The following is a 22,044-nucleotide window of genomic DNA, read 5'->3' on the forward strand; positions in this document are numbered from 1 at the left end:
TCTCTTATAAGCAGTGTATTGATAGGTCTTTTTTTCCATCCAATCTGATACCATATGCCTTTTAATTGAAGATTTTATCCCACTTAATTTCAGAGAAATTATTGATATATATGAATTTAGTGCCATTGTATTACCTGTAAAGTCGCTGTTCCTTAGGTTGTCTCTGTTCCTTACTAATCTTTGTTTCTTTTGGTCTCTTTTTCCCAGTAAAAGGTTTCACTTTAATAATTTTTTAGAGCTGATTTAGTGTTCCCATGCTCCTTTAGTTTTTGTTTGCCTTATAAACTGTTTACCTCTCTTTCTATTCTGAATGACAGCCTTGCTGGAAAAAGAATTCTTGGCTTTATATTTTTCCCTTTGAACACATTGAATATATCATGCCACTCCCTTCTGGCCTGCCATGGTTTTGTGGACAGGTCTACTGCTAACCTTATGTGACTTCTCTTGTAGTTTAAGGTCTTTTCCCTAGATGCTTTTAGAATTATCTCTTTATTGTTGTATTTTATAAGTTTCACTATGATATGTCTTGATGTTTACTGTTTTTGTTGATTTTGAGGGGAATTCTCTGTGCTTCTTGGACTTGAATGCCTGTTTCCTTCCTAGATTAAGGACATCTCAGCTATAATTTGTCCCTTTTTCTCACTCCTCCTGCTGGGACTCCTATGATATATATATATATTATGTGCTTTATAGAAACATTGATTTCCTTAATTCTGTGTTTGTGATCTAGTAATATTCTTACCCTCTAATTTTCAGCTGAATTATTTTCCATAATTTTATCTTCTATATCACCATTCTACTCTCTGCTCCTTTAATTAATATTATGATTACATACAATAAATTTGCATTTCAGTTATAGCATTTTTTTATTTGGGCCTGTCTAGCTTTTAGGTCTTTTCTCTCTGTATCAGGGGTTTCTCTGGTGTCTTCTATGCTCTTTAAAACCCAGCTATTATTCTTATGACTGTTGTTTTAAATTCTTGTTCAGATACATTATTTATATCTGTTGTGAGCAAATCCCTGGGTGTGGTTTCTTCTTGATCTTTTCTTGGGGGAGAATTCCTCCATCTTGTCAATTTATGTCTTTTGCATGTTATGAAAGCTTGTTATGTTTCCTGCTCCTGAGAGTTATGCTATTTTAAGAAGCGGTTATATACTCTCCATGCCTGGTGCTTCAGGAAGTGTTTTTGGTGTATGCTGTGTGCCCTGTCCTGTTGTGATTTGGCTGCTGTTTCCCCCAGGTCAGTCCTCTGTAGAATTCCTCCTTGCTTGCAGTGGGGAGTATTTGGACCTTTAACTATGTGTGCTTTGATTTGTTTGTATATGCCTGATTTAAGAAAAAGAAGAAAGGCCTGTTCCAAAGAGAGAGAGAGAGAGAGAGAGAGAGAGAGAGAGAGAGAGAGAGAGAAAAGTAAAAGGAACATAATAACTCCCAAAGTAATAGACAAAAATTTGTAAGCCACATTACAAAGTGAAAGAAAGCAAAAAAGAAAAAAAAAAACAATTTTAAAGAAGCCTGATCCAAAATAGAAGAAAAGGAAACAAAAAACCAAAGAAACAAACATACAAAAAACTATGTCTGATTCAAAACAAAAACAAAAACAAAAGCCTGGTCCTATTTCCACCAGAACTGAAGCTGACACTCTGGAACACCTTATAATCACTATACTTGATGCATGCAGGGGTGCCTTTGTTGGTCCTCTGGGGGAGAAGCCCCCTGGGCTGGCTCCACAATCAGACCTGCTTTTGTAAAGATGTACCTGTAGGGTGCATGGGGGGTGGGATTTGATGTAAGTGGCTCCAGCCCCCTTTGAGGGTGTTGTGTTACTCCCTGAAGTCTGACCATGCTAGTGGGTGGGTGAAGATATCACCCCGCTCTCTCATCCCTGGATAAGATATCTGGCTCCTACCTCTGTTCAGGTAACCTTCACAGACAAGTGAACAATCTCACTTCCTGTGTCCCAGGCCTCTTTCAGATCCCTGTCCTCAACCCTTCTGTGCCCAGGCTACTGACACAGTTGGCAGTACAGCTCTCCTGTGTTTTATCTCTGGTGTGAGACTGGGGTTCAAAACTCCAAATCTTAAAGGACCTGGCAAGGCAGGGACCCACTGCCGTCCTCCAGAGGAAAGCCTCTCAGCGCTGCAGCTGGTTCTGTTCTGTCCCAGAAAAGCAGTTGCATGTCCATACAGGTGTCTGGGGTTTATGGTGAAGCACAGAAAAAAGCTGTGACCCCTTTTTCTGCCCTTTGTGCCTCTGCTGTTAAATGGCTGCTCAAAGATGCCAGCTGGGTTTTTTTGTCCTTGGAGAGGCAATATACCCTCTTCCAAATGCATTCCAGGAAGGGGAAATTTGTCTTCCAGTACAACTCAGGGGATCCCCACACCGCACTGTTTGCTGTCTGCTCTCTGCTCCCAGGCCTTCCCTCTTTCTCCCCAGTGGCACCACCACCCTCCTGGATCTACTCCAGCAAATGGCACAGACTTCCAAAAACTCAGAATTTCAGCTCCACCATTTTCAAAAGCTTGCAGTAATCAGTTCCTCATGATTCTCCCATCAATGGTTTTGTGGGTGTGCTTTTCTTGTGCAAGCCCAACATGCTCCTCTCTCATCCCCCACCTCTTTCTCCTCTCTGTGAAATGGGCTCCCACCTTCTGTGGTACCATGGCTTTTCCTCCTCCAATTCCCCTCTCCGCACTTGTGTACCTCCCACTTCTCTCCCTTAAATTATGCAAATTGTTCTCTTAATCCTCAAATTGACTTCTGAGGTGTTCAAAATGATTTGATGTTGATCTAGCTGTGTTTGAGGAATGAGAAAAGCCCAGGGTACCCCTACTTCCCTGCCATCTGTTTTTACTTCTGTTTGCATGGTAGATGTGTTTCTGTCCCTTCCCTTTCAATCTGCATGTCTTTAGGTCTTATCTCTTATAGACTACATATACATGGTTCTTGTTTTTTATCTATTCCATCACCCCATGTCTTTTAATTGGAGCATTTACTCCATTCACACTTAAAGTAACTATTGAGAGGTATATTCTCTTTTTTTGTTGTTGTTATTTGTTTTCTGGTAGTTTTTGTATTTCTTTGTTCCTTTTTTTCTTCTGTTGCTCTTTTCCCTTCTGTTTGATGGCTTTCATTAGTACTATGCTTAGATTATTTTCTTTTTATTTTTTGTGTATCACGTTTTTGATTTGTTGTTATCATTAGGGTCATATATAATTGCTTATGCATATAGCAGTCTATATTAAATTGATGGTTGTTTAAGTTTTAACTCACTCTAAAGCATTAACTTTTACTCTCCCCCGTGCTTTTTGTATATTATATCACACTTCACATCCTTTTTTTTGTGAATTCTTTGACTGATGTTCATAGTTATAATTTATTTTTCTGTTTTTGTGCTTTAACCTACATACTATTTTTATAAATGATTAATCTACTACTTTTATTATATGTTTTCATTTACCTGTCAAATGTTTTCCTTTCATAATTTTCTTTCTCCTAATTATGGCCTTTTCTTTCAACTCAAAGAATTCTGTTACATTTCCTGTAAGGCTGGCTTAGTGGTGATGAACACCTTTAATTTTTGTTTGTATGGGAAACTGTTTATCTCTCCTTTTGTTCTGAATGATAACCTTGCTGGGTAGTGTATCCTTGGTTGCAGGTTGTTGTTTTTTTTTCTTTTTTCAGTTCTTTGATTATATCATGCCACTCTCTTCTGATCTGCAAAAATCTGCTAAAAAAATTTAGCTGATAACTTTATGGAGTTTCTCTTCAATATAACTATCTTTCATCTTACTGCTTTTAAGAATCTCTCTTTATCATTATTTTTTGCCATTTTAATTATGTTTCTTGGTATAGACCTCCTTTGCTTCATTTTTCTTGGGTGCTCTCTGTGTTTCTCACATCTGTGTATTTGTGTCCTTCCTCAGATAAGGGAGATTTTCAGCTATAATTTCTTCAAATAAATTTTCTGCCCCTTTGTCTCTGTCTCTCTTCTTTTTCTGGGATCCCTAAAATGTTAATGTTATCATGCTTGATGATGTCACTGAGGTCCATTAACATATTTTAATTTTTTTATTCTTTCTTGCTTTTGCCATTCAGTTTGGTGCTTTCCATTACACTGTATTTCAGGTAGCTTATCCATTCTTTTGTCTCCTCTAATCTATTAATTCTCTCTAGTATATTTTTTATATCAGTTATTATGTCTTTCATCTTTGATTGGTTCTGTTTTGTACTTTCTATTTTTTAAATGTCTTACTGACATTTCTTATCTTTTTCAAGTCCAGGAAGTATCCTTATCATTATTACTTTGAATTTTTCTTCAGACATGTCACTTACCTCCATTTCATTTAGCTCTTTTGCTATGGTTGTCTTATTCTTTCATTTGGGACGTATTTCTTTGCCTTCTCGTTTTGTTTAACTCTCTGTGTTTGTTTCTATGTATTAGGAAAGTCAGCCATATTTCCTGATCTTGAAAACAGTGGCCTTATGAAGAGAGGTCTCTTATGCCCAACTGTGCAATGTCGCTGTTCATTAGGTCCACATACTCCCCAATGGCAGGAGTCTCTTTGGAAGAATGTCTGCTGAGTGGTGTGGTTTGGATGGGAAGGGATCCACAGAGGAACATGTGGGCAGGGCACTCAGTATTAGTAAGATAGGTAGAAAGTGCTGATTTCCTAAAGTGTCCTTTTATCTAATTATCAGAGGAAGGGAGAGTAATGGAGTAGGAGAACTCTTTTGTTCTTCCAAAGTCTTTTAAGGATTTCTGGACTTCCAGCACATGTTCTGAGATTAGTAAATAAATATTTTTCACACATATCCCAGGCACTTTTCAAACTGTTGCTTCTATGTTGTATCTATTCTGGATTGTTTGTTATGCTGTCTCTTTAATGGCAGGGGTCCAGTTTCCTATCACCCATGGCTCTCCTAGCTAATCCCACTAGTTTTTTTAAAGTGCCAAGAGGTAATTTCCCCTGATTGTAAAAACTGATGAAGTTATTCCCCACTCATTTTCAAAACCAAATGTTACAGGGACTCATCTTCCCAGTTCGTCTCCTGTGCGTCAGTGCCTGGTGAGGTCTGATCCTCTTGCTTTTCCATGCGTGTGGTGTCCCTCCCCTTTGTGGTTAGTCTCGTTGCAGGTTTGGTTCTCAACTCATCTCTGTCCCTCTTGCCCTTTTTGATTTGTCCTTCTTATGATTAACTGTGAAGAGTCTGTTCTGCCAGTCTTTGGGTTGCTTTTTGAGTTAGCTGCACTGATGTGCCTATTATCTTGGTGTGTCTGTGTGATGAGTTGAAAATCTCCTTCTTCACCATCTTCCCAGCCTCTCTCTTGACTGATTTTGTAGAGTTCTTGGTTGTAGTTTTTTTTTTTCCTTTCAGTACTTTAGGTTATATCATGCCACTCCATTCTGCCCTACTAAGTTTCTCCTGAAAAATCAGCTGATAGGCTTATGGGGTTCCTTTTGTATGTATGTAACTGTTTTCTTTTGTCTTGCTGCTTTTAAGCTTATCTTCCCAGTGCCAAGGATTCCTGGTGTGGGATCTGATACTTTCATTTCTCTGTGCTTATGGTGTTCTTCTCGTTTGTGATTAGTCTTGCTGGGAGTTTGGTTCCCAACCTCATGTCTGCCCCTCCTACCCTTTTGGATGTGGCCTCTTCTCTACAATTAACTGTGGTAAGTCTGTTCTGCCAGTCTTCATGTTGTTTTCAGAGTTAGTTGCATAGATTTTACCGTTATCTTGATGTATCTGTGGGTCAAGATAAGCTCAGGATTCTCCTATTCCATTTCCCCTGACTCTCTCTCTCTCTCTCTCTGTCTCTCTCTCTCTCTGTCTCTCTGTCTCTGATGCATCTACCCAAAGATTTATTAATTTATCTTTTACAAGAACTAGTTCTTAATTAATTGATTTTTCTGTTGTTTTTATACTCTATGTAGTTTATTTTCACTTTGATATTATTTCCTATTTCCTTCCTTATACTGTTTGTGGGCTGTGCTTATTTTTGTTTTTAGTACTTTTTAGATGTTAGATTGTTTGAGATTTTACTTTTTTTTTTTTTTTGAGGTAAGACTATATTGCCATGAATTTCCCTCTTATAACTGCTTTTTGTGCATCCCATAGATTTTGGAAAGCTGCATTTCCATTTTTATTTATCTTATTTATTTTTTTCTTTGATTTCTGTGTTTAACCATTGGTTGTTTAATATCATGTTGTTTAGCCTCCACACGTTTATTTTTTTTTCAATTATCTTGTAGTTGATTTCTAGTTTCATAGTGTTGTAGTCAAGAAAGATACTTGATATGATTTCAGTCTTTTTAAATTTATTGATTTGTGGTCTAACATATGATCTGCCTTGGTGAATGTTCCATTTGCACTTGAGAAGAATGTGAATTTTGCTGTTTTTGGATGGATTGTTCTATATATAACCATTAAATTTGTGTGGTCGATTGTGTCATTTAAGGCTAGTGTTTCCTAGTTGATTTTCTATTGTAATGAACTATCCAGTTATGTAAGTGGGGTATAAAGGTCCCCCACTATCATTGTCTGCCTGTCTACTTCTCCCATTATGTCTCTTAATATATACTTTATTTATTTAGGTGCTTATATGTTAGATGTATAAGCATTTTCAAATGTTATATCTTCTTGTTGTATGAAATTCTTCATCATTATATAATGCTTTTCTTTGCATTTTGTTACAGTCTGTGTTTAAAGGCTTTTTTTCTGATAAAATATTGGTACCCTACTATCTTTTTATTTCCATTTGCATGGGATATGTTTTTCCATCCCTTCTCTTTTAGTCTTTAACTTTTGGTCTGAAGTGAGTCTCTTGTAAGAAGCATGCAGAAGGGTCTTTTTAAATAAATCTGTTCTTTCACCCTGTGCCTTTTGGTAGAGGGATTTATTACATTTACATTTAAAGTAATTATTGAGGTGTCTGGGTGGCTCAATCAGTTAAGCGTCCAACTTCAGCTTGGGTCATAATCTTGCGGCTCATGGGTTTGAGCCCCGCATCTGGCTCTGTGCTGACAGCTCGGCACCTGGATCCTGCTTCAGATTCTGTGTCTCCCTTTCTTCCTGCCCCTTACCTACTCACACACACACTCTCTTTCTCTTAAGGATGAATAAACATTTAAAAAAATTTAAAGTAATTATTGATACATATCTATTGCAATTTTGTTAATTGTTTTCTGGTTGTTTTTATATTTCTTTTCCTTTTCTTTCTTCTTTTCCTGCTCTTTTCCCTTATGGGCTAATGACTTTCTGTAGTGTGCTGGTAGGATTCCTTTCACCTTTGTGTGTGTGTCTCTATTATATGTTTTTTATTTGTGGCTACCATGAGGTTCATTTATAGCAACATATTTATAAAGCAGTCTATTTTAAGTTGATGTTCACTTAAGTTTGAAGTTATTCTAAAAACACATTATTACTCCCTCTTTACATTTTATGGTTTTGACGTTATATTTTACATCTTTTTTTGTGTATCTCTTAACTAATTATTATAGTTATAATTGATTTTAGTACTTTAGTTTTTTAACTTTCATACTAGCTTTATAAGTGGCATATCCACTACTTTTATTATAATAAAGTAACAATTGCCTTTACCATTGAGACTTTTCTTTCATATGTTATTTATTTATGGTCTTACTTTTTCAATTAAGTCCATTTAATATTTATTGTAAAATTGGTTTGCTGGTGATGGACTTCGTTACCTTTTGCTTTACTAAGACATTTTTTTTTCTCAAATTATGAATGATAACCTTGCCAGCTAGAATATTCTTGGTTGTAAATTTTTTTCTTTCCTTCAGTACTTTGAGTATATCTTGCCATTACCTTTCTGGGCTGCAAAGTTTCTGCTGAAATTTTACCTAGTAGTGTTATGATGATTCCCTTATATAGAACTAGCTATTTTCTCTGGATTATTTTAAGATTCTTTGTTTAACTTTTTAAAGATTTTTAAAATTTAAGTATAATATGTCTTGATGTGGATCTTTTTGGGTTCATCTTGTTTGGGACTTTTGTGTTTCCTGGACCTAGATGTCTGTTTCCTTCTGTAGTTCAGAAAAGTTTTTAGTCATTATTTCCTCACATAAGTTTTCTGTAAATTTTCTCTCTCTCTCCTTCTACAACCTTTATAATGAGAATGTTAATATGCTTGATGCTGTCCCTGAGGTCCCTTAAGCTATTCTCATTTTTTAAGCAATAAATATTTATGTAATGAGCAAGTGATTTATGATGTAAGTTTCATTTAAAAACCTCAGTATCTTGGGGCGCCTGGGTGGCGCAGTCGGTTAAGCGTCCGACTTCAGCCAGGTCACGATCTCGCGGTCCGGGAGTTCGAGCCCCGCGTCGGGCTCTGGGCTGATGGCTCGGAGCCTGGAGCCTGTTTCCGATTCTGTGTCTCCCTCTCTCTCTGCCCCTCCCCCGTTCATGCTCTGTCTCTCTGTCCCAAAAATAAATAAACGTTGAAAAAAAAATTAAAAAAAAAAAAATAAATAAATAAAATAAAAACCTCAGTATCTCAACATCTCTGATTCCACTGCTAACCCACAGATCACCATGCCCTTTTTACTTTAGTTGCATTGCAACTTTTGGTCACAAAACATGAAATTCTACTTTTCATGGTACGAAAGCTCTATAGTTTCAGTTTATTTAGAGTTTTATTAGTGAACTATGTTGTGAGAACTCCACACTGAATATTTGCAAAACCATTGTTTTTATACTTTTGTGAAAACAGATGTTCACTGACTGGTTCCCAGGCTCAGAATGGGCTTTTATGTTTGTTTGTTTTATTTTATTTATTCTCAAGTTAGCTAATGTGCAGTGTAGTCTCAGCTTCAGGAATAGATTTCAGTGATTCATAACTTACATATAATACCCAGGGCTCATCCCGACAAGTTCCCTCCTTAATGCCCATTGCCCATTTTCCTCCCTCCCCCTCCCTCCAACCCCATCAACCCTGTTTGTTCTCTGTATTTAAGGTTTTCTTATGGTTTGCCCCCCTCTTTATTTTTACCTTATTTTTACTTCCTTTCCCCTATGTTCAAATGTTGAGTTTCTCAAATTACACACATGAATGAAATCATATATCTGTCTTTCTCTGACTGACTTCTTTTGCTTAGCATAATACCCTCCAGTTGTTCCACCCACATTGTTGCAAATGGCAGGATTTCATTGTTTTTCATCGCCAAGCAGCATTCCATTGTATACATATACCACATCTTCTTCATCTATTCATCAGTCTATGGACATTTGGGCTCTTTTCATAATTTGGCTATGGTTGATAGTGCTGCTAGAAACATTGGGGTGCATGTGCCACTTCAGATAAGCATTTTTGTATCCTGTGAATAAATTCCTAGTAGTACAATTGCTGGGATGTAGGGTAATTCTATTTATAATTTTTGAAGGAAACGTCACACTGTTTTCCAAGAGTGGCTGCACCAGTTTGCATTCCCACCACAGTGCAAGAGGGTTCCCCTTTCTCCATATCCTCGCCAACATCCATTGTTTCCTGAGTTGTTAATTGTAGCCTCTCTGACTGGTATGAGGTGGTATCTCAATGTGGTTTTGATTTGTATTTCCCTGATGATGAGCAATGTTGAGCATCTGTTCTTGTGTCTATTAGCCATCTGGATGTCTTCTATTCATGTATTCTGCCCATTTCCTCACTGGATTATTGGTTCTTTGGGTGTAGAGTTTTGTAAGTTCTTTATAGATTTTTGATACTAACCCTTTATCTGATATGTCACTTGTAAATATCTTCACCCATTCTATTGATTGCCTTTTAGTTTTGCTGATTGTTTCCTTTGCTGAGCAGAAGCTTGTTATCTTGATGAGGTCCCAATAATACATTTTTGCTTTTATTTCCCATGACTTCAGAGACATATGTCAAGTAACATGTTGCTGCAGCCAAGGTCAAAGAGGTTGCTGCCTGTTTTCTCCTGTAGGATTTTATGGCTTTCTGTCTCATGTTTAGGTCTTCCATCCATTTTGAATTTATTTTTGTGTGGTGTAATAAAGTCCAGTTTAATTCTTCTGCATGTTGCTGTCTAGTTCTCCCAGCCCTGTTTTGCTAAAGAGACTTTTTTCCACTGGATACTCTTTCCTGCTTTGTCGAAGATTAGTTGGCCATATGTTTGTAGGTCCATTTCTGGGTTCTCTTTTCTATTCCATTGGGCTATGGGTCTGTTTTTGTGTGAGTATCATACTGTCTTGATGATTACAGCTTTGTAATATAGGCCAAAGTCGGGATTGTGGCACCTCCAGCTTTGCTTTTCTTTTTCAACATTACTTTGGCTATTTAAGGTCTTTTGTGGTTCCAAATTTTAGGATTATTTGTTCTAGCTCTGTGAAGAAGGCTGGTGCTATTTTGATTGGGATTGCACTGAATGTGTAGATTGCTTTGTGTGGTATCGACATTTTAACAAATATTGTTCTTCCAATCCATGAGCATGGAATATTTTTCCAGTTCTTTGTGTCTTCTTTAATTTCTTTCATAAGTTTTCTATAGTTTTCAGTGTACAGAACTTTTACCTTTTTGGTTAGGTTTATTCCTAGGCATTTTTTGGTTTTTGATGAAATTGTGAGTGGGGTTAATTCCCTGATATCTCTTTCTGTACATTGATTTTATATCCTGCGACTTTGCTGAATTCCTGTTATCAGCTCTAGCAGGTTTTTGGTGGAGTCTCGAGTTTTCCAACAAGAGTATCATGTCATCTCTGAGGAGTTAAAGCTTGACTTCTTTGTCAATTTGGGTGCCTTTTATTTCATTTTGTTGTCTGATTGCTGAGGCTAGGACTTCCAACATTATGTTAAACAATAGTGACAAGAGTGGACATCCCTGTTGTGTTCCTGATCTCAGGGGGAAAGCTCTCACTTTTTCCCCATTGAAGATGATATTAGCTGTAGGCCTTTCATATATGGCTTTTATGATGTTAAGGTGTGTTCCTTCTATCCGACTTTCTCAACAGTTTTTATTAAGAAAGGATGCTATATTTATCACATGTTTTTTTCTGTATCTATTGGCAAGATAATATGGTTCTTATCCTTCCTTCTATTAGTGTGATATATCATGCTGATTGATTTGTGAATATTGAACCAGCTCTGCAGCCCAGGAATGAATCCCACTTATCATGGTAAATAATTCTTTTAATGTACTGTTAAATTTGATTTGCTAGAGTCTTGTTGAGAATTTTTGCATCCGTGTTCAACAGGGATATTGGACTATAATTCTCCTTTTTAGTTGGGTCTTTGGTTTTGGAATCAAGGTAATGCTGACTTCATAGCATGAGTCTTGGAACTTTCCTTCTGTTTCTATTTTTTTGGAACAGTTTGAGAAGGATAGGGATTAACTCTGCTTTAATTGTCTGGTAGAATTCCCCTGGGAAGCCATCTGGCCCAGGACTCTTATTAGTTGGGAGATTTTTGATAACCGATTCAATTTCCTCACTGGCTCTGAGTCTGTTCAGATTTTCTATTTCTTCCTGATTGAGTTTTGGTAGTGTGTGTCTAGGAATTTGTCCATTTCTTCCAGATTGTCCAGTTGTTTGGTATATAATTTTTCATAGTATTCACATATTTGTTTGGTTTTCTGTTGTGTTGGTTGTGAAGTCTCCTCTTTTGTTTATGATTTTATCTATTTACGTCATCTCTCTTTTCTTTTTGAAAAAAAAATCTTTTAGATTCATTGATCTGATATACTGTTTTTTATTCAATATTGTTTATCTGCTCTAATCTACATTATTTCTCTCCTTCTGCTGACTTTGGGCTTTCTTTTTTGCTGCCTTTCTAGGTCCTTTAGGTGTAGGGTTCAATTGTGCATTGGGATCATTCTAGCTTCTTGAGATAAGCCTGAATTGCAATGTGTTTTCCTCTTAGAACTGCCTTTTATGCATCCCAAAGGGTTTGGACTGGCATGTTTTAATTTTCGTTTACTTCCATATATTTTTTAATATCTTCTTTAATTTCCTGGTTGACCCATTAGTTCTTTAGTAAGATGTTCTTTAACCTGCATATATATATGGGGGCTTTCCAAATTTTTTCTTGTGGTTGATTTCAAGTTTCATAGCATTGTGTTCTGGAGATATGCATGGTATGATATCAATCATTTTGTACTTGTTGAGGGCTGTTTGTGACCCAGTATATGATCTAATTTGGAGAGTGTTCCATGAGCTATTGAGAAGAATGTGTATTCTGCTTTAGGATGAAAAGTTCTGAATAAATCTGTTAAGTCCATCTGGTCCAATGTGTCATTGAGAGCCATTGTTTCCTTATTGTTTTTCTGCCCAGGTGATCTGTCCATTGTTGTAAGTGGAATATTAAAATCCCCTATAATCATGGTATTCTTATCTATACATTTGTTTATGTTTGTGACTAAGTGATTTATATATTTTGGTGTTCCACATTGGGGACATATTTACAATTGTTTGCCCTTCTTGATGAATACATTCCTCAATTATTTTTTAATTAAAATAATTTAACATTTATTTATTTTTGAGAGAGACACACACAGACTACAAGCAGGGAGGGGCAGATAGAGAGGGAGACAGAATCTGAAGCAGGCTCCAGGCTCTGAGCTGTCAGCATAGAGCCTGATGTGGGGCTCGGTCCCACAAACCATGAGAACATGACCTGAGCTGAAGTCGGATGTTTAATTGACTGAACCACCTGGGTGCCCCTAAACCCCTTAATTATTATATAGTTCCCTTATTCATCTCTTGTTACAGTCTTTGTCTTAAAATCTAGTTTGTCTGATATAAGTATGGCTACTCTGGCTTTCATTTATTTATTTATTTATTTATTTATTTAAATTTTTTTTTCAATATATGAAATTTATTGTCAAATTGGTTTCCATACAACACCCAGTGCTCATCCCAAAAGGTGCCCTCCTCAATACCCATCACCCACCCTCCCCTCCCTCTCACCCCCCCATCAACCCTCAGTTTGTTCTCAGTTTTTAAGAGTCTCTTATGCTTTGGCTCTCTCCCACTCTAACCTCTTTTTTTTTCCTTCCCCTCCCCCATGGGTTTCTGTTAAGTTTCTCAGGATCCACATAAGAGTGAAACCATATGGTATCTGTCTTTCTCTGTATGGCTTATTTCACTTAGCATCACACTCTCCAGTTCCATCCATGTTGCTACAAAGGGCCATATTTCGTTCTTTCTCATTGCCATGTAGTACTCCATTGGGTATATAAACCACAATTTCTGCTAGAACTGATACATGAATTCAGCAAAGTTGCAGGATACAAAATCAATGTACAGAAATCAGTTGCATTCTTATACACTAACAATGAAGCAACAGAAAGACAAATAAAGACAATGATCCCATTCACAATTGCACCAAGAAGCATAAAATACCTAGGAATAAATCTAACCAAAGATGTAAAAGATCTGTATGCTGAAAACTATAGAAAGCTTATGAAGGTAATTGAAGAAGATATAAAGAAATGGAAAGACATTCCCTGCTCATGGATTGGAAGAATAAATATTGTCAAAATGTCAATACTACCCAAAGCTATCTACACATTCAATGCAATCCCAATCAAAATTGCACCAGCATTCTTCTCGAAGCTAGAACAAGCAATCCTCAAGTTCATATGGAACCACAAAAGGCCCCGAATAGCCAAAGTAATTTTGAAGAAGAAGCCCAAAGCAGGAGGCATCACAATCCCAGACTTTAGCCTCTACTACAAAGCTGTAATCATCAAGACAGCATGGTATTGGCACAAAAACAGACACATAGACCAATGGAATAGAATAGAAACCCCAGAACTAGACCCACAAAGGTATGGCCAACTAATCTTTGACAAAGCAGGAAAGAACATCCAATGGAAAAAAGACAATCTCTTTACTCTGGCTTTCTTTTGATGTCCATTAACATGATAGATGGTTCTCCATACCCTCACTTTCAATTTGCAGGTGTCCTCAGGTCTAAAATGAGTCTCTTGTAGGCAGCATGTAGATGGATCTTGTTTTTTGATACATTCTTATACCCTATGTCTTTTGATTGAGGCATTAATCCATTTACATTCAGAGTAATTATTGAAAGATATGGATTTAATGCCATTGTGTTATCTGTAGTTTTTGTATTTGTGGTGATGTCTTTGGTCCTTTGGAGTCTTTGCTACTTTCCACTCACAGAGTCCCCCTTAAGATCTCCTGCAGGGCTGGTTTAGTGTCATGAACTGCTTTAGTTTTTGTCTGGGAAAGTCTTTATCTTTCCTTCTATGTTGAATGGCAGCCTTGCTGGATAAAGGATTCTTCACTACATATTTTTCATATTCAGCACATTGAATATTTCCTGCCACTCCATCCTGGCCAACTTTCAGTGTACATATCTGCTACTACCCTTATGTGTCTACCCTTGTAGGTTAAGGCCCATTTGTCCCTAGCTGCTTTCAGAATTATCTCCTTATCTTTGTATTTTGCCAGTTTCACTATGATATGTCATGGTGTTGATCTGTTTTTGTTGATTTTGAAGGGAGTTCTCTGTGCCTCTTGGACTTGGATGTCTGTTTCTGTTCCCATATTAGGGAAGTTCTCGACTATAATTTGTTCAAATAAACCTTTTGCACTTTGTTTTCACTCTTCTTCTGTAACTCCTATGATTTGGATTTTTATTTGGTTTCATAGAATCACTTAGCTAATTATCCCCTTGTGGTCTAATAATTTCCTATCTCTCTTTTTCCAACTTCATCATTTTCCATAATTTTATCTTCTATTTTAGCTTTTCTCTCCTCTGCTTATTCCATCCTTTCTGTCACTGTATCTAGTTTATGCTGTATCTCATTTATAGCATTTCTTAATTCATCCTAACTAGTTCTTAGGTTTGATCTCTGCAGCAAATGAGTCTCTGCTGCCTTCTATGGTTTTTTTTCAAGCCCAGCTATTAGTCTGATGACTGTTACTCTAAATTCTTATTCACATATATTGTTTATATGTGTTTTGAGCAGTTCCCTGGCTGTCATTTCTTCCTGGATTTTCTTTTGAGGAGAATTCTTCTGCTTTGTCATTTTGGCTATGTTTCTGTCTTTTATATGTTTTGAATGTTTTTTAATATTTATTTTATATTTTTGAGAAAGAGAGAGATAGAGTGCAAGCAGGGGAGGTGTAGAGAGAGTGGGAGACACAGAATTCGAAGCAGGCTCCAGGCTCTGTGCTGTCTGCACAGAGCCCCATGCAGGGTTTGAATTCATGAAGCATGATATTATGACCTGAGCTGAAGTTGGACTTAACCAACTGAGCCACCCAGGTACTCCTGTCTTTTACATGGTTTAATAGTTTGTTATGTGTCCTGCATCTGTGAGTACTACTATATTAAGAAGGTGTCATACACTATCCAGGGCCTGGCATTTCAGGAAGTGTTTTTGGAATGTGTAGTGCATACTCTGTTGTTGCCTTTTATCTACTCTATCCTACTGGTTAGTTGTCTGCAAAACTCCTCCTTGCTTGTAGCTATGGAGTGTTTGGACCTTCCACCAGGTGTGCTTTTATTTGTTCTTTGATGTAATTCTGGAAAAAAAGGAAAGGGGTGGAGCCTGATCACATACAAACACAAAAATGAAAGGAGCAAAATAAAAACCTAGCAGAGAATCAAACAAAAACAAAAACAAAACAAAACAAACAAACAAAAAAACTGTAAGGCTGAATCCAGAGAGAGATAAAGGAAAATAAAGGAGGAGACATAGTAAAGGTATAAAAAGAGTAGAGTAAAAATGGCCTTTTATTTCCCTTTCATACCTTAGAGAGTCCTGTTAAGTTTCAATTCAAGACACAGAAAGAACAGGTAGGTGCTCTGGATGTCCAGCTGGAAATTTCTTTCCTTAGGTAGATAGATGTGACTCAGCTCAGATCTGACCTTCCTCGGGAAAACTTCACTGGGCACATTCCCTTTTAGGCTAGCACATTCTGATCACTGCACCTCAACTGCACTCCCCAGCCCCAGGTGGTGCACCCCAGCCAAGTGACAAGCTCCTGGGTCTAAGGGAAAGAAGGTCAGGTTGCCAGAAATGGGTCTAGTCCACCAGCACTGTCGATGGACCAATTATAGACCATAAGGGTCACTGAGGCTGCTGAGTCCTTGTGCCATGTAGGCACAACCATGTATAGAGAGCTGACTGGGTTAGCCAAGGGGGCCTGGGAAGTGAGGCCATGGAGGGCCTGGCTGGCAGCCACAGTTATAGTTTTCTCTGCATTTAATCAGAGGGCTCAGGCAGGTTTTGCGGGTTATGAGGAAGGGAACTTGGAGTGAGTTGCTGTGGCCCAGAGCATGTGTCCCTGTGGAGTATACATTCACTTATAGAGTGCTCTGCCCCCAAACTATTCTCATTTTTAAAAATTATTTTTTCTTTTTGTTGTGTGGATTGGATGATTTCTACTACCTTGTGTTTCTCTGATTCATCCTTTTGTATCATCTAACCTGCTGTTGATTCTCTCTAGAGTATTTTTCATTTCACTTATTGTATTCTTCCTCTGATTGGTACTTTCTTACATTTTGTCTTTTTTTAATCTTACTGTGTTCATTCATCTCCTGAGTTTGTTGTGTATCTTTATTACTTCAAATTCTTTATCAGGTAGATTACTTATTTCTCTTTTGTTAGGGTCCTTTTCTGAGGTTTTATCTTATTCTTTCATTTGGAATGTGTTTCTCTCTATCCTCATTTTTTTTTTCTTTTTTCTATGTGTTAGGCCGATCAGCTACCTCTCCCAGTTTTGAAGGAGTGATCTTGTGTAGGAATTGTCCCATGGTGTCCATAAGTGTAATCCGCTTTGTTCACCAGAGCCAGGTCCTCAAGTGGCACCCCCTGTTGAGCTTTGTTTGCCCACTTGTTGTGCAACAGCCATTGTGGCATGGTTGTGGGCAGGGCTATTCCCCACACCTGCCAATATGGCTCAGGATTTATGGCTGTGGCTTCAAATGCATAGCTGTCTTGGGTCCTGCCTGCAGCCTGGCTGGTTTGGGCTGTGATCGTGGGCAAAACTATCCCCTGGCAAGCTTGCTGGCACACTATGGCTACCTCTGTGGCTACATGAGTGGTGGGATCATCCCTACCACCCCAGCTGCTTGGGGTGCTATGGTTCCTGCTGTGGCTATGACATTCGGCAGGGCTACCCCCCTCTAGCTGTCTGGGACAATGCAGCTCCTCCAGTGGTTGGGGCTCTCCCCCAGCCCAAATGGCTGGGGCTGTGGTGGCAGGTGGGTGGAGACTTACCCTGTACCAGCTGGTGATGTTGCCTTCCTGCTGCTGTGACCATGGTGTTGTATGTGGCTCTCAGCATGCATGCCTAGAAGTGTTATCAGGTTACAGTGGGAGTCCCAAGATGTTGTTCACCAGCACTGGTATTAACAAGATAGAACTTAATCATACAAATTGTGCCCAACTGTGTCTCACTCCCCAGAGTGTCTCAGAAGTTTCCTATCTCTCTAGCAAATACTGCAGGACCAATAAGTGGGTCTCCTTCACCTGTGTTATAGGAACTTTCCCACCTGGTTTTTTATTGCTGAGTCCCAAGGTGAATGAGACTACATACAAGTCCTTTTAGAGTGGTTTCTCTTTTCCCTATAGCTCTGTGATTTTCCTGGACATAATCCTTGTTAGTTTTCAGAGCCTAGGTTTTTGGGGAGCTTGTCTCCTGTGTGGGATGTAAGGGTTAGAGTGCATGATATTGAGCTTCAACTCCTTGCTCCTCAAGGAGAATTTGTGTGTTTTTGAGATCCCTCCCAATTGTGGATTGCCACTCTTGGGGTGTATTTTTTTTTTTCTTTTTCAGTGAGACTTGTCTCTGCCAACTCCTACACATCTTGATGCTGCCCCTTTGTCTCTCATTGTGGAAGCTCTGTTCATTTACTTTTAAGGGCTTTTTTCTGAGTCAGTTATTCCATATGGTGTTGTATATTTGTTTGCTGTGGAAGGAGGTAAGTTCAGGATCCTTTTATACCATCATCTTTAACCCTCCTCAGCTTTTTATTTTTTAGATGTTGAGTTCTGTGCACAAGGTATAATACAAGGTAATGTTGCTAAGAGTATTTAATTTTTTAATGATACTTTATATAAACATTATTAATCCCTTTATATAGATGAGAAAACTGAGGCTCAGAGTGATAATGTGATTTGCAGAAGATCATACAATGAATGTCTTAGTAGTCTTTAAATATAGGTTTTGAATGATGAAGCTGTGCTTGTTTGAGCACAAGGAGTATATAGGAACTCTCTGTACTTCCTGCGCAATTTTAGTGTGAATGTAAAATTGCTTTAAAAATACAATTTATTAATTTAAAAATTAAGCATAAAGCCAAGGAGACAGACAAAACCAGATTTTTCCAACTGCAAAACCTGTTGATGAACCAGAATTTGAATGCAAGTCTGTATGGTTTGAAAAACCCGTTATCCTTTACACTATACCAGTGTTCCTTATAGTATGGTCCAAGGACCCCCATGGGTCCATGAGACTCTTCTAGGGGTTCTGTCAGATTAAAATTATTTTCAAAATAGTGCTATTATGTTATTTTGCTTTTTTTTGTACTGTGTTGATATTCCCACTAATGGGATAAAAGCAATGGCATTTTAGCACACATAAATCAAGGAAGTGCTACCAAACTGTACTAGTGGTTACTGTATTATTTACTACTACACACCACAAGAAAAATCACCTTCACTTAAAAATTTCTTTGATGAAAAAAATAATTAAAAAATTTTTTGGAATCTCGACCCTGAGTATGTATCATTTAGTATTCTTTGTGACAGAATAGGAAGTACACATAAAACATTTTTGCTACATAAAATAGTTGGATGGCTGCCTTTAAGAAAAGCATATGCATGGTTGAATTTTGAGCGAATGTAGCAGTTTTTCTCATAGAATACCATTTTTGCCTGAGGGTCAATAGGCAATAGAATCTACGGTTATTTCAGTGTTATTCCAATGTATTTTGCAGACATCTTCTCAATAATGGATGAAGTGGATCTGTCATTTCAAGGCAAACAACTGGGAGTATTTGTTACAAAATGATAAAGTTTGGGCTTTCAAATGAAAATTAGAGTTTTGGAAAAAAATATGTCCTTGACCATGAGCTTGACAGCTTTCCAGTATTTGAAGACTTTTTGATTAGATCATTGGTGATATTAAATGAAGTGATTGTTTTAAATGTTGTATAATGTCCAACTTTCAACAAAAAATGATGAGGAATACTAAAGGTAAAAAAACCCATAGCAATTGAAGAGACAGAGCAAACATTAGAACCAGAGACAGATATGGTAAGAATGCTGGAATTATTAGACCAACAATTTAAAATAATTATTATGATTAATATGCTAAAAATCCAATAGTGTAAAAGTAGATGACATGCAAGAGTAGATGGGTAATGTAAGCAGAGAGAAGGGAATTCTAAAAAGAATCAAAAAGAAATGCTTGAGTTAAAAAAAATAAACACTGTAACAGAAATGAATGGCTTTGTTGGGCTTATTAGTAAATTACATACAACTGAGGAAATACTCTCTGAGCTTGTGGATATGTCACTAGAAACTTCCAAAACCAAAAAGCAAAGAAAGAAACCTGAAAATAATAATAAAAAACAGAATATGTAAAAACTATGGAACAACTACAAAAGGTGTATAATATACAGAATGGTAATACCAGAAGGAGAAGAAATAAAAGAACAGAAGACATATTTATAGCAATAATTACTGAGAATATCCCCAGATTAATGTCAGACACCAAACCATAGATCCAGGAGTCTCGGAGAACATCAAAGCAGGTTCCACGCCAAATTAAATTAAAATGTAAAACCCACTACACTTAGGCATATTATACTCAAACTGAGGAAAATCAAAAAGAAAGAAAAAATCCAGAGGAAAAAACACCTGAACAAAGGATAATAATTCTAATCAGAAGCTATGCAAGCAAGAAAAGAGTGGTTTAAAATACTTAGAGTGTTGAGAGAAGAGAAAAACCCACCAACCTAGAATTCTGTACCCTACAAAATTCTTCTTTAAAAGTAATAAAGACTTGGGGCGACTGAGTGGCTCAGTTAGTTAAATGTCCGACTTAAGCTCAGGTCATTATCTTATGTTTTGTGAGTTTGAGCCCCATGTTGGGCTCTGTGCTGACAGCTTGGAGTCTGGAGCCTGCTTAGGATTCTATGTCTCCTTCTGTCTCTGCCTCTTCCCTGCTCATGCTCTGTCTCTCTATCTCAAAAGTAAATAAACATTAAAAAAGTAATAAAGACTTTCTCAGATAAACAAAAATTGAAGAACTTTGTTGTCATTAACTCTGCCTTGTAAGATATGTTAAAAGTTCTTCAGAGAGAAGGAAAATAATATAGGTCATAAACTCAGATCTATATAAAGATAATAAAAGTATTGGAGAAGGAATAAACAAAGGTAAAATAAAATCTTTTGTTTTTTGTTATATTCAGTTGATTTAACAGATACCAGCTTGTTCAAAATAACAGCATCAATGATGTATTAAATAAATATAGCTTATGTTTAAGCAAAATGAATGGCAGCAATGATATGAGGGATGAGAAGGAGGAATTAGGAATACTTTGTTATTATAAGGCACTTGTACTACCTGTGATGCCATGTAATGTTATTTGAAGTGGAGTTGGATTAATTATAAAGATGCATTCCAAACTCTAGGGCAACCACTAATGTTAGAGAAAGGAGAGAAAATAGAATCATAATACATATATAGATTAAATGTCAAGTAAAGGAGAAAGATATGCTATGCTAACACTAATCAAAAGAAAGCTTGAGTAGCTCTATTAATTTCAGACAGAGCAGGCTTCAGGGCAGGAAAATTACCAGAGATAAAGAGGATAATGATAAAGGGATCAGTTCTCTAAGAAGGCATAACAATCCTTAATGTGTATGTGCATAACAACAGAGCTTCAAAATACATGAGGCAAAGTGCAATAATCAGTTGTATATTTTTTCCAGGTCTGAAGAAAGAACAAGGCACATATAATGGAATCCAACTCTTGGAGGACATCAAAAGGAAATTTTCAAGTTATTTTTTGTACAACCTAGCAGTTCAAATTGTCATATGATTATTTAAGCCTTTCTAAATAAAATTTTTTAACATTTCAAAAAGAAAGGTAGTTGATGTAGTTAATATTTCACATTGCAATCAACCTTTAAGAAACTTTCATTTGTTGAATTTTTGTATAAATCAAAGAATACCCAGAACTATCTGAAAGGGATATTAAAATACTATTATTATAGATATGTAATCATTCCATTTACATATCTGTGTGAAACTTGAATTTTCTTCATAAACTTCAACTCAAGCAACATTTTGCAGCAAATCTGAATGCAGAAATGGATATGAGAATTTAGCTGTCTTCTATTTAGCCATACATTAAAGAGGTTTGCAAAAGTGTAAAATAGTGCTGCTTTTCTCATTATTTCCTTTGTTTTTTAAAAGATAGTTATTTTTAAAGGTAGCTACTTTGGGGGCACCTGGGTGGCTCAGTCGGTTAAGCGTCCGACTGCAGCTCAGGTCATGATCTCGCAGTCCGTGAGTTCAAGCCCCATGTTGGGCTCTGTGCTGATAGCTCAGAGCCTGGAGCCTGTTTCAGATTCTGTGTCTCCCTCTTTCTCTGACCCTCCCCCATTCATGCTCTGTCTCTCTCTGTCTCAAAAGTAAATAAACGTTTAAAAAATTGTTTTAAGGTAGCTATTTTTATAAAAACGTATTAGCATGTAATGGGATTATTTTAAATATATTAAAATATTAAAAAGTAAGTCTTAATATGGTTAATATTAAAATAATCCACCTAAACAGAAGTGATAAGACTCTCTAAACTTTTAAAGAACATAAAGGAGTCCTGAGACCAAAAATATCGGGAACCATTGTACAATATCATGTTGCTTTATATATCTTTCTAGCCATCCAGCCCAGATTTCGTAAGCATCCCTTCTTTGTCCATAAATTGTTAAAATTATTGAAGAAAAAAGACCAAGAATGGAGCCCTTACTGGAGTGTTCCTAGATACTTTTCCCAAATATATATTAATTAATTAATTAACTAATTAATTAATTAATCAAT

The 22,044-nt window shown here is 37.0% G+C and overlaps 1 protein-coding gene across 1 annotated transcript in view; it reads left to right on the plus strand.

Annotated features, from left to right (window-relative positions):
- The window catches only part of LOC122477072, a 64,944-nt gene extending 43,499 nt beyond the window's left edge, over positions 1–21,445 (plus strand). Inside the window, exon 4 of the mRNA XM_043569983.1 lies at positions 20,934–21,445. The gene's annotated coding sequence lies outside the window, so the exon portion shown is untranslated. The remainder of the gene's footprint in view (positions 1–20,933) is intronic.
- Positions 21,446–22,044: the final 599 nt, after the last annotated feature.

The sequence above is a fragment of the Prionailurus bengalensis genome, chromosome X, assembly GCF_016509475.1.
Source record: "Prionailurus bengalensis isolate Pbe53 chromosome X, Fcat_Pben_1.1_paternal_pri, whole genome shotgun sequence".
Classification (NCBI taxonomy): domain Eukaryota; kingdom Metazoa; phylum Chordata; class Mammalia; order Carnivora; family Felidae; genus Prionailurus; species Prionailurus bengalensis.